Source organism: Oryzias latipes, chromosome 6 (genome assembly GCF_053564925.1).
Source record: "Oryzias latipes strain Hd-rR chromosome 6, Olatipes_Hd-rR_3.1".
NCBI lineage: Eukaryota > Metazoa > Chordata > Actinopteri > Beloniformes > Adrianichthyidae > Oryzias > Oryzias latipes.
In genome coordinates, this window is record NC_136242.1 from 5274307 (window position 1) to 5287659 (window position 13353).

A 13353-nucleotide genomic window follows, 5' to 3' on the forward strand; every position below is an offset into this window, starting at 1 on the left:
TGAGCTTGATAGCAGTGAGAGGAATGGAGACACAGAAAGGACAAAATAACTGTAGACGGGATGAGAACAAGGTCAGTGACCTGTTCAACTGATCTGAGACTGAATGGAGCCCAAATTGAGAATTTTATCCTAACAAATGTTCTGGACAAGCATGATATAGAAGAGGGGTGCTCACACTTTTTTGATGAAACATCCAAGATGCATGAAGGCCCCAACTTACAGTGTGTTCAGTGAATGTCTCAGGCAATGGAGAGCAGAGGATACAGTGCTGGAGGACAGATCCTCAAGGGAGGCCAAACCCCTGCATTGGATGTACCACCGGACCATAACTGAAGTGGCTGATATCAAGAAGTCCTACCAATGGCTAAGAGGGCTGGCCTACAGGACAGCACTGAAGCACTCATCCTGGCAGCTCAGGAACAAGCCCTGAGCACCAAAGCCACAGAGAATAAGAGCTACCACACCAGATAAGACCCACGGTGTAGATCTACCACACCAGACAAGACCCAAGGTGTAGATCTACCACACCAGACAAGACCCAAGGTGTAGATCTACCACACCAGACAAGACCCAAGATGTAGATCTTCCACACCAGACAAGATCCAAGGTGTAGATCTACCACACCAGACAAGACCCAAGGTGTAGATCTACCACACCAGACAAGACCCAAGGTGTAGATCTTCCACACCAGACAAGACCCAAGGTGTAGATCTACCACAACAGACAAGACCCAAGGTGTAGATCTACCACACCAGACAAGACCCAAGGTGTAGATCTACCACACCAGACAAGACCCAAGATGTAGATCTTCCACACCAGACAAGATCCAAGGTGTAGATCTACCACACCAGACAAGACCCAAGGTGTAGATCTACCACACCAGACAAGACCCAAGGTGTAGATCTTCCACACCAGACAAGACCCAAGGTGTAGATCTACCACACCAGACAAGACCCAAGGTGTAGATCTACCACACCAGACAAGACCCAAGGTGTAGATCTACCACACCAGACAAGACCCAAGGTGTAGATCTACCACACCAGACAAGACCCAAGGTGTAGATCTACCACACCAGACAAAACCCACGGTGTAGATCTACCACACCAGACAAGACCCAAGGTGTAGATCTACCACACCAGACAAGACCCAAGGTGTAGATCTACCACACCAGACAAGACCCACGGTGTAGATCTACCATACCAGACAAGACCCACGGTGTAGATCTACCATACCAGACAAGACCCAAGGTGTAGATCTACAACACCAGACAAGACCCAAGGTGTAGATCTTCCACACCAGACAAGACCCAAGGTGTAGATCTTCCACACCAGACAAGACCCAAGGTGTAGATCTACCACACCAGACAAGACCCTAATTGTAGATCTACCACACCAGACAAGACCCAAGGTGTAGATCTACCACACCAGACAAGACCCAAGGTGTAGATCTACCACACCAGACAAAACCCACGGTGTAGATCTACCACACCAGACAAGACCCACGGTGTAGATCTACCACACCAGACAAGACCCAAGGTGTAGATCTACCACACCAGACAAGACCCAAGGTGTAGATCTACCACACCAGACAAGACCCAAGGTGTAGATCTACCACACCAGACAAGACCCACGGTGTAGATCTACCACACCAGACAAGACCCAAGGTGTAGATCTACCATACCAGACAAGACCCAAGGTGTAGATCTACCACACCAGACAAGACCCAAGGTGTAGATCTACCACACCAGACAAGACCCAAGGTGTAGATCTACCACACCAGACAAGACCCAAGGTGTAGATCTACCACACCAGACAAGACCCAAGGTGTAGATCTACCACACCAGACAAGACCCAAGGTGTAGATCTACCACACCAGACAAGACCCAAGGTGTAGATCTTCCACACCAGACAAGACCCAAGGTGTAGATCTACCACACCAGACAAGACCCAAGGTGTAGATCTACCACACCAGACAAGACCCAAGGTGTAGATCTACCACACCAGACAAGACCCAAGGTGTAGATCTACCACACCAGACAAGACCCAAGGTGTAGATCTACCACACCAGACAAGACCCACGGTGTAGATCTACCATACCAGACAAGACCCAAGGTGTAGATCTACCACACCAGACAAGACCCAAGGTGTAGATCTACCACACCAGACAAGACCCACGGTGTAGATCTACCACACCAGACAAGACCCAAGGTGTAGATCTACCACACCAGACAAGACCCAAGGTGTAGATCTACCACACCAGACAAGACCCAAGGTGTAGATCTACCACACCAGACAAGACCCAAGGTGTAGATCTACCATACCAGATAAGACCCAAGGTGTAGGCTGTGCAAAGAGGCGCCTGAAACAATCCATCACATAACTGTAGGGTGGAAGATGTTGGCACGGAAAGCACACATGGAGCGCCACAATCAAGTGGCTGGAATAATATACAGGAACATGTGTGCAGAATATGAACTGGAAACTCCAAAGTAAAAATGGGAAACACCTCCGAAGGTGGCAGAGAATGAGAGGGCAAAGATCCTGTGGGACTTCCAGATCCAGACTGATCTGACAGAGAACAGGGGAACTGCTCTTTGAGCAGTAATGATTTTTTGGATGCTGGGATGTAAAGAATGAAGCGGCTGTGATGTGGTTCACGCACAGACGGGGACCGGAAGGCCTCCGCCGGCGCGGCTCCTCACTCTGACAGATCTCCACCATTACGCTCCCTCCACGCCCTGCATGCTGCTTCAGACCCACAAACATCAGGAAAAAAGAAAGTCTCTCTCAGACAAACACTCACCTGTGTTTGCCGCGGCCTGAACTTTGGGCTGTTTCCATGGCAACATGTATTAAACCCAGCGACAGCCAGCGAGGCTCTCTTTACACCTGCTCACTCTCTCCTTTGGATCTCTGCTTTATTAGTTTCAGACAAGTGACCCCCCCCCCCCCCCCCCTCAGCCAGCAGCATCTCTGTCAGAAATATGGATACAGGATCCTCTGTGTAACGAGCAGAGTAGGATAAGCTTCTGTTTTGTTGTGTTTTTCTTTCTTTTTTTTTGGGGGGGGGGTGCTTGAAATGAACTGTTTGCAGCATCTCTGTGTTAAATATTCATGGAAAGGTTTCCTAAGTCCTCACCAGAGAGGAAGCCTCCTCCGTTGTTCTTCTTCACCCCCCAACAACGTCTAAATGTTTGTTCTCGACTGAGGCTCCTCCCACACAGAACAGGCGGCGACCTCCTCCGAGCCGACCTTCTCCATCTCTGTTTGTATATTTCGGCTTCATGGCTGAGTGGAAGGATGAGAGGACCTAAATAATGCAGAAACATTTTCATGCTCAGTTTGCAGAAGTGCAGTTTCTTCAGATGGAAACCAGCAATGGGATCATGAAAGTTACCGTGACTCCAAATCTTCAAATATGATGTCTTCTGCTTCCTAACACAGACAGGGACCCCCCTGATTTGTTTAATGGGACTCAAATCCTCCCAGAATTCCCTGCTGTCTCTTTGCTGTTCCTAATGGATCCCCCTCCTTAGACCTGCCATATTCACCTGAGCTTTTCTTCATTTACTGTGGCTGTTTTCTACCTGCGCTTTTCAAAATGCAGTGAATAAATATGTCTGGTACGCAGCAGAATTTATTCTTTTATCTGATTTTTGTAGTTTTCTTAGTGAAAGTATTACTTGAAAGGAAAGTCAGAATGATGTGAAATGTGAAGATGTCCTGTTGTAACCCGGAGGCCTGTTTTCTTCATTCACACATGTTGGTTTTTCCCTGTCAAGTTCCTGGATGCAGAGAGCAGATATGAGGATCGTCATGAGCTGCTGGTCATTCCAAACATTCAAACCAATGATCATTTTGATCATAGATCAGAGCGTCTTGTCTGTGACGATATTCATGCACATCATGCACACAGCAGATCAAAGCTGCTCAGTTGGAGGACAGGAGCCACGAATCACCTTTATTTCATCTTTTGAACTTGAAAGAACAATTCCGGAAAAAAAGGGGCGGGGCTGAATTCGTTACTCGTTTTATCCTGAACCCTTTGGCGCATCACTTGGCTGGGTTGTCTTGATAATTCACTTTCCCTTTTTCTTAATGTTGCTGGAAACAAGCAAACAATCAGGCTAGAAGTCATTCAGTTAGAGATGATGACCAACTGCATGTCTGAACAGCAGGAAAACACACTCACCTGTAGTGCATCGCCAGAGTGTCATCGCCAGAGCGTCATCGCCAGAGCGACATCGGGTGAGTCAAGCTTGATCCAGAACAGACTAAAGTTCACCAGCTGACAGGAGAAGCTTCTGAAAACATGACATGTTCCTCCATCAATCCAAACATCTGGACTATGAACAAGCACACTTTTGTCAAATTGAAGTAAAATGTTCTTTCTGATGATCTCTTTCTGAGATCTTTCTTCAGTTTCTGTGATTTTTTTTTGCCCCGTTCTTGCTGAAAACAGCTTTTCAGGCATTGCCATTAGGATTTTGCACGTTTTCTCCCTGGGAACCCCGTCAGGTCTACAGGCGGGCCGCTGAGCGGATTGTTTTGTCACAGCCCAGCCTTTGTCATATGTGCAGAATGGGGTTTTTCATTGTCTCTTTGAACAATAGATGAGCGTCCTTGAAAAGGTGCTGATTTGAATCTACCTTTCTGAACAAAAACTGCCTGTCAGATCACAGAACCAGCCTGCAGCACACAGAGAACATCTTCCAGTTCTTCCTGAGTGGATGGGAAATATGAGTTTTTCTGATTAAATGAGATCATCGTCCCAGCAGCGTCTGGGCTGCAGGAACTCCTCGTTTTTCACCAAAACATTTCACATGCACATACCAGCTGTTGATCACAGCAGGATTTGTTCAGTAAACATGAGAATCACTAATATCATTCAGTCACTTTACCAACAGCTTATTCTTTCTGTTAAACCAGCGTTTTTCAACCTTTTCTGAGCCACGGCACACTTTAGCCTTAAAAAAAATCCTGCGGCACACCAGCATCCAAAAAAAAGGAGAAACTCATAGTCTGCATTGATATACAGCCCCTCCACAATCTCATATGCATTTTTGAGATAATTGTGTCAGAAAAAGCTGGAAACTGCAGCTGTTTTTTTCTAAAAAAAAAATGCAATAAAAGTTAAGTTAGAAGATTTAAAAACAGTATGATGTATGTTCGTTGGTTTCAAGACGTTTAACAACAGATCTCATTATGCGCTGTCACTCTCACAACCCAATGCATCATGGGAGATGTAGTGCATAAAACGGCCGAAGATCGCTTTTCGGAGCTTCATTGTTTTGTTCACTTGTTCCACGGTCTGATACCGGATTCTGTGGAAAGCTACAGCGCTAAAGACGAGCTTTAGCTGCTATTTTTGTTGGAACTGAGCGACTTTACGAGCTAAATCGGGACAAGGAAGTGAAGACTTTAAGCACTTCTGATTGGTCAGAATGATGACATGTGATTAAGCCTTCAAGAATGATTGGTGGAGACAGTTAAAGGGACGGGACTTTTCCAAAATACAGCCGAAGGTGCAGCTGAATCGCGTCATTCTTATTAAAATGTCTTTAATAAATAAAATAAACGCAAAGAAAAAGTATTTTACGATCTTTTATATTCCTAACTCCTCAGTGTTTTATCAGGGCCTGTTTGGATGAACACAGAGCTGAATCCTGGAGATGGGAAATGTTTTTGATCAGTTAATGAGGGCAATTTCCCACGGCACACTTGACCATCTCCCACGGCACACTAGTGTGCCGCGGCACACTGGTTGAAAAACACTGTGTTAAACGCCTTCAGTTCTTTGTTGTTACAACTTTCAAATCTCCTTTAGATCAGTGGTCTCCAACCTTTTTCAGGCCAAACCGGTTTGATATCGGACAAAGGTTTCACGGACCGGCCTGAACGAGGCTGAAGTGGGCATCCGAGTTATTTATTTCTATTTTAAGATTTGAGTTTCCCTTAACTTTGGGGATAAAGTTTTTCTTCATCCTCTAAAATATCTGCTGCAGTCTTAAGCTTTATTTGTAGACTAAAGTTCATGAAGGAACCATTGAGGTTGAACTCTGACCAATCAGGGACTTGGATTTGGTAAGGAATGAATGAATTTAATTCACGAATGTGCCAAACGTTTGAAAATAGATCGTGAGGGAAAAATGAATACTTGCGGTTTCACTTGCTGAAATTATGACATCAAGTGTTTTACATTTCAGAACAGAGCTGTGAAAGAAAAAGCCCGGAGCAAAATTCACCAAATTTACACCGACATTTCCCACCAAGCCTCTTCCAACTGGTGGACATCATCTGCTAGTAAACAGTAGAAAAAGAAGAAGCAGCCCCTCCCTGCTTGTCCAATGTGAACAGCAAAGGCTGAAAGTGCGTTCAAGAACGTTTGGCAAGTTCTTGTTAATACAATTTCATACAGTCTTTGCTCCTCCTGACTTTATTGTGACTATGAAAGACCTACCATGCTCCCATTTCAGAAAACAAATAGGGAAGGCCGTTTCAGTGCTGGTCCAGTCTGCAGCATCGATCTACAACAAACAGGCTGACCTGGATTCAGCAGAACAAACAAAGCAGCAGCACCACCGTCCACACTCACACCCCTGTGCACCCCCCTGCTCTTCCATGCACGCTCACATCCTCAATCCAAACTGAACGAAGGACACCAGGAGGCCCAAAGCGCCAAACCAAAAGCAATGACAATGAGAAGTCACTATGTGCGTGTGTGGGTTTGTTTGAGGGGTATGTGGGGGGGTCGTCTGAAGGTGAATTCGTTTGAACTAGACTTCAGTCTGATGGATTCACCATCAGGTCTTGAACCAGCTGGTGATTGGTGCCACTACATCAAGTATTTTCATTATTCAGATTCCTTCATTCTTTCTTTCTCATCGGAGCTTTAGCTCCAACGTTGACATTGTTTGGACTACCATAGCTCTTTAACCATCTATGTGGTTAACGCATGTTCAGCCAATTCTGAAGCTGGGAAACGTTACGGTGTGTTAAAAAGCATATGTTTAGGTGTTGCCGGTGACATGTCCGGTGTTGAAGAGTTAACCTTTGTTCATAGAACAGGTAATCTATGCAGGCCAAAATCCCATTGTGTACAAACAGAAAGCAGAAACAAAGCTACTTTTCCACAGTCTGAACATTATTGTGAGTTTTAATCTCCTCTATATATACATCAGCCTTTATTTTGTCTGGACACCACTGGAAACACAAATTCATATGATCAGTTAGAGTTTCTCAGATCTGCGTTGCAGAACTTCTGCCTTCATTGATCTGGCTGCCGGTCCGAAGACAAAGCTAGTCCCAGGGGAAATTTCGATGAACCGCGGTGCGTCCGACGGAGGACCGCATAAGGCGGAAATGCTGCTACGTCATCCTGAGAAGCTGTGTACAATCATCAGGAGTTCACAACCATCACAAAGCCCTCTCCTCTGCCGCTAACACAAAGCTGCACTGCTGCTAGCATGTGTCTGTTAGCAGCCGCACATACGGAGATAGAAATGACGTCATCGCCCCGCCTCCCCTCTGGAAATGCTAAGTGGAATTGAATTATGCGACAATGTTCACAGGGTGGATGTTGAAATGAAAATCCAATCCCCTCTTTGCATTTTCGTTTTTAATTAAGACATAAGCAGTTTTTAAGTACAAGTCATTTGATGCAGTTACATTTTGAAAATGAAAAAGCATTTCTGTTAATCCATTTTAATTGTCAAATTAGACATTTCTAAATGAATTTTGCTACACATTTACCAGAGAACTTTTTGAAAATGAAATGTCAAATACCATTTTCTTTATCATTTTAATTAAGTGACAGAATAAGCAGTGTTGAAGAAGAAAATGAAAAAGCATTTTGAAGGATTGATTTTTCATTTTAATTTTGCGTAAACAAATGCAGCTTCATTCTGAAAATAAAAAAGCATTTCTGGTTTTGACTTTTATTTTTAATTATGCTACAGGATCACTTCCACACAATACTTTATAATATAACCCTGGTTTCAATGACAGAGGTCAAAAGGTTTCCTGCAGGTCTTCAGCAGGTTTGCACTGTAGCAGCTGTTTTGGTCCATTCTTCCATGCAGATCTTCACAAGAGCTGTGATGTTTTGGGGTTGTTGCTGGAAAACACAGACTTTCAACTCCCTCCACTGATTCTTTTTTGGATTGAGGTCCAGAAACTGGCTAGAACTCTCCAGAACCTGGAAATGTTTTTTACGTAGACACTCCTTGGTTGCCCAGACGATGTATTTGAGATCATTGTTATTCTGGAAGATCCAGAAAGGTTTCATCTTCAATGTTCTCACTGATGGAAGGAGGTTTTTGACCAACATTTTACTGTACGTGGATCCTTTCATCGTTTCCTTAACACAGATCAATCAAGAAAAGCAGCTCCAAACCATGATGGTTCCGCCCCCATGCTTCACAATAGGTATGATGTTCTTTAACATTCTTCTTCCTCCAAATACGGCGAGTGGTATTCACACCAAAGAGTTACATTTTGGTCTCATTTAACCACATGACCGTCTCCCAATCCTTCTCAAGATCATCCAGATATACTCTGGAGACGGCTCTGGACATGTACTGGCTCAAGCAGGGATACCTTTGGAGCTCTGCAGGATTTGAATCCATGATGACATAGTGTGTTTCCATAGTAACCTTTGTGACTGTGGTCCTAGCTCACTTCAGTTCATTGAGCCGTCCCTCTGTGTCAAGTGGTAACAAAAGCAAATGACCCGACAAGCATAGACTGAAATCCAGACACTTAAAGACTAGAGATGATTACTTTAAAACTGATGTAAGGAATTAGCAAATTAAACAAAAGAAAACAGAAAATCACAATAACCAAGAAAACAACTGAAAAGAACTTAAAGCAAAGAGCACAATCCTTACAGAAGTCCTTCATGGATCTGCAGATGGAGGGAGATCATCAGTGGTCATGATTGTAGATTGGTTCATTCCAGTCTTGTTCAGGTCTACAATCTTGTCCTGGGTACCGAGCCCCGGTATTGAACGAGCGCCGGGGCCCCAGGGCAACATTCTTCAAGACTGCAGTAGCGTTAAGATCTGACCTCAATGGTTCTGCTATCGGTCCCGGAGAAGTGGCATTTTATGTGTCCCACAAAATCTAAACTAAAGCTGTGACGGTGTGGGATTTTTGATCACCGGGCTGATGAAGCAGCAGGGGTCGCGGAAAAATGTTTAAAGTAAAATTTAAAAAATATATATATTTTGTTGCATAATGAGGAAATAAAACACTTTATGTTATTCCTTTGTTGTTTATTTATTTATTTTTCGTCCTCAAAAAGTATCGATAAGAGTATTGTTAAAAAACAGGATCGATAAGCAGTATCAGTAAGAGTAGTAGTACCGTTAAAACCTTAACGATACCCATCCCTACTGGTGTCCTCTGACAGCTCTTTGGTTTTGGTGGATAGGTTGCATTCTGACTGTTAAATACTGTGAACAGGTGTCTTTATACAGATAAGCCGTTCAAACAGGAGACATTAGCACAGGTAACAAGTGGAGCATATAAGAGCTTTTTAAAGAAGAAACGTGTCTGTGAGGAACAGAGTTCTGGATTGTAGATAGACATAATAACAATATTAGCCGTTTTAACATTTCCTCTCTTTTTCATTTGTTTAACTGTGTGAGTCTGTTGTTGGTGATAAAACCAATGTGAATCTGTGACACAAAATATTGCTTGAACTATTTACTCCAGCGTTTTTCCTTCCTGGCTGTTACTACAGGAGCACCACCTGCTGCATTCTTACTTAACACTCAAATCTGACTCATCCAGCTTTGACACATTGACTGTGCAGCATAAAGAAAACACAGCAGAGCTGAAATGGCCCCATCGTTCCAACCAGTCACAGCAGTTCTCAGATGCTGCGGATGACACACCGATGTGGGCTCTAAATCAATGCAGGTTAATTGCACTAATAGCCATCTTTTGGTTGTTACATCAGAGTTCAGAGGTAAGGCTGTTCTGCTCTGCAGCTTATGAGACTGTGTCCAGAAAACAGAGAGGAGCTAGACTGAGACATAAAGGAAAGAAAAAAGGTCACGGGTTGAAGCTAAAATGCCTCCCCGGCACAGGAGCACTGCTGTGATGTTCTCTTCCATGCACTTCAAATGATGGTTCTCTAACAGCATTGTTTGGGGGTGTTTTGATTCAGCAGCATTTCACAGCTCTTTGTATGGATGCATATTTGTTTACATTTGCACAGGTCATTTCAGAGCTTTCAGCCCTGGCAGTTCTCCTGCTGTGACTCAGCCTTAACCAGATCATGTTTGGTTGTGAGAGCAACCCGAAGCAGCAGATCCTGATGGAATTAAGTCCTGATTATACTGTGCCTGGTATTGGTGGCATTGTATGCTCCACAGCCATATTACATAACCACAATTATATTGATCAAGAAGTCTGAATAAAAACACGGAGGAGGAAATTTCCTCATAGCTTAAGATATTTGCACAGGTTTCAAATTTAGCTACACAGAAGCTTGAAAATCTTGGCTTTCCAAGGTAAGAAAAAGCCATAAATCTCACCTTCATGTTCACTCTGCTGCTAGTCCAAAAAAGATGTCTAATTTCAGCTGTTGAATTTTGGACACTGTTGGATCCAGAGATCATCCGTAAGCAGTGATTGATTCGAGTCTGTCTGAGGTCAATGTTTCTATAGCAACCACTCTCGCCAATCAGGATCGAGTTTTGGAAAGTCCACACCCCTACCGCTTGAAACCAGGCTGCACAAAATCTGTCAAATCCATCAATTGTTTGATGTGAGACCACATGCTTTTACCGAGGCATCTGATTGGTCAGCTTATAACTTGAATGCCTTGCAATAAAGAAAGAATATTGTGGAAAAAAATGAGAATTAGCAAGAACATGTTAGAAAAGTGATCAGACTAAGAGTGGCTATTCTGACCAATAAAATGAATGGATAACAGCTTTCTCTATAGAAGTCTATGGGATTTTGCCTTCTTGGTTGGAACTGTTCCTGTTTGGAACACCAGGGGGGAGGGGTCACTTAGCCCATTTCTCTTCACCACATTGTATTGACATGCTCCAAAGACAATGATCCTAACATACACATTTGTGTTTAAGGCCTCTGCTTTAAAAGACTCTAAAATGGATTGTGGAATAACTTGTACATTCTTGTGTAAAGAGATTGGAGTTCAATCTCTGGAAGGGCTGTAGGGGTGAATAGGTCAGGTATGCATTTAGGGGCCTGACCACGAAGGGCATAAGCTTAATCTTTGAAGTATTTTGTAAGTTTGATAAATATGAAGAAGTGAAGAAGTTATGTGGTTCCTCTGAAAGTGCTTCAGAGCTGACTTACAAAATGGTATACATGAAGAAGTAAAACCATAAACCATCCCCTTACTGAGCAAGGTTTGCCTTCATTGAAAAACAACGTCTGCAGTGGTGCTCGGAGGGAGCCGGAAGCTGCAGGGACATGCACATGTGCAGAGAACTGGATTCCCTGCAGCAGAGGCAGAACCGCTGAGTTCCTGCTTTGTGACGGCATGCAGCCCAGCCTGTAAACCCTTTGTGACGTTTCGGCTTTTCGTTTCACGTATGACATGTTGAGTGCAGAATGTTGCTGTGGAATGCTGAGCCCCCCCTCCAGGGCTGATAAATAATTGGTCAGTTTGCACGCTCCAGGAGACGCGTCTGCATGCTCGCCTGGCAGCGACCAGGCCTCTGGGGAGGCTGCTTTGTTGTAGAGGGAAACATGAAGCCTCAAGGGGGGGGGCATGAGGGTCACTACGGCCCCCGCCAGGACGTAAAAAACTCGGTCTTGTGTCAAGGAAGCGCCTATCTGTGGCTGACTTAAAGTCCTCTTGCAGAAATAAATCTGAAAGGGACAGCGGTACACTCGGTAAGTGGATGTGACTGAGTCGCCATGACAACGGAGCTCCCGGGAGCTGGCTCTGCAACGTCACAGGCGTGTTTGTGTCTGTGTGTGTCACTGCTGGTCCAGCAGAAGCACAGACCAACAAACCAGTTAAAGGCCTTTGGTGGGGGGGGGGGGTAAAAAAAAGATGGGGAGAGTGTGATCATCCAGAAAAGCTGCTCCACATCCCAACTCACTGCAGGCACACTTCACATTTGAGGCTCTGTGTGTGTGTGCGTGCGTACGTGTGTGTGAGGAAGAGGGGCTTTTTATGATGTGATGGGGTGTTTTTGGAGAGGGGTTGTTGTGTTGGGAGACTTATCCAACTATTGATCACATGTGCGTGCTTTGTGCACTCTGACACAGGACTTATAAACCCCCCCGCTCTGAGTGTGTTTGTGGGAAGTGGCCCCCACTTCTTTGGTCAAAGTCAGATCCAAGTCAGAGCCCCTTTACTGTCCTTTTTTCCTCTTGCCATGTTTGTTCTGTATCAAGCATGTATATTGCCCCCCCACACACACGCACAAAAACACAGAGACACGCTTCCCTTTTAGGACATACATGTCTTAGTTCTGTTGTTGCTTTTTTGCCACATTTTGATCTCAAGCATCAGAACTGTTAAGTTTTCTTTTCATGTTTTGATTTGAGCCATAGAAAGGTGGAGTTAATCCATCATTTGAAGCTTCAGTCCCGCCTTCTACATGTCTGCATCACCTCAGAACTGAAGTCGTCTTTGTTTTGTTATTTTAACTTCCTAGATCTTGTTTGTTACTTTGTGTAGAATTTCCAGCACACAAACTCACATCATGAACACTCAGGATTAAAATACAACTGAAGAGACTCACATTGACAGGAGACTCCCTGTTTATCACTGCATAATAGTGGTGGAGGTGGTGGTTTCTTGATGCTTGACATACATACCAACATCCTCTTAAGGTTGTTAAGGGCATCAGCTTCAGGTTTTCACCACTAAGGCCCCAAACATCACTGCTCTCTACATCCATGATTCATGCTTTTAGCTTGTCACAGCTTTTCTGTCAATGAGAGATGAAAGTGGTCCTATGTTTGTAACAGAGGCTCAGAGACGTGGACAATCGATCAGCTGATGGCGTCGTTTTTTGTTTGGGGCCGAAAGCCTGCAGCTCCAGAGTGTCTGCACGTCTTTTCACCAAAGTATGACCAGGCCAACAGCCTCCAAAAGCATACTTAAACCTTTATGTAGCAGAGGAACAGGCTGTTATCTCTGGGTAAACTGCAGACAGTTGAGGAGAAGAGGTCACAGCATTAAACTGGACATCAGGCTGGGGGTGGGTGGAGGTGGGGGGTAGGCGTCCTGCTTTCGGCTCAAATAAGAAAAACATTTTTCTCTTTTTTTTCTTCAAAGACAATGATCCTAAGATTCCTGATTTTGTTCTCATCCGAGCAGGAGAAATGGGGATTAAGGCGTCTGATGTTGAAA

At 44.3% G+C, this 13353-nt stretch overlaps 1 protein-coding gene and 1 long non-coding RNA gene across 2 annotated transcripts in view; one reads left to right on the forward strand and one right to left on the reverse strand.

Annotated features, from left to right (window-relative positions):
• The window catches only part of smpd3 (sphingomyelin phosphodiesterase 3), a 63505-nt gene that overhangs the window by 17383 nt on the left and 32769 nt on the right, over nt 1-13353 (forward strand). The window lies entirely within an intron of this gene.
• Nucleotides 3987-10650, reverse strand: LOC110014683 (uncharacterized). Its single transcript, XR_002289673.3, has 3 exons — nt 10544-10650; nt 4192-4303; nt 3987-4103 (listed from the first exon to the last, which is right to left on the reverse strand). It is a non-coding gene; the product is annotated as an uncharacterized LOC110014683 (long non-coding RNA).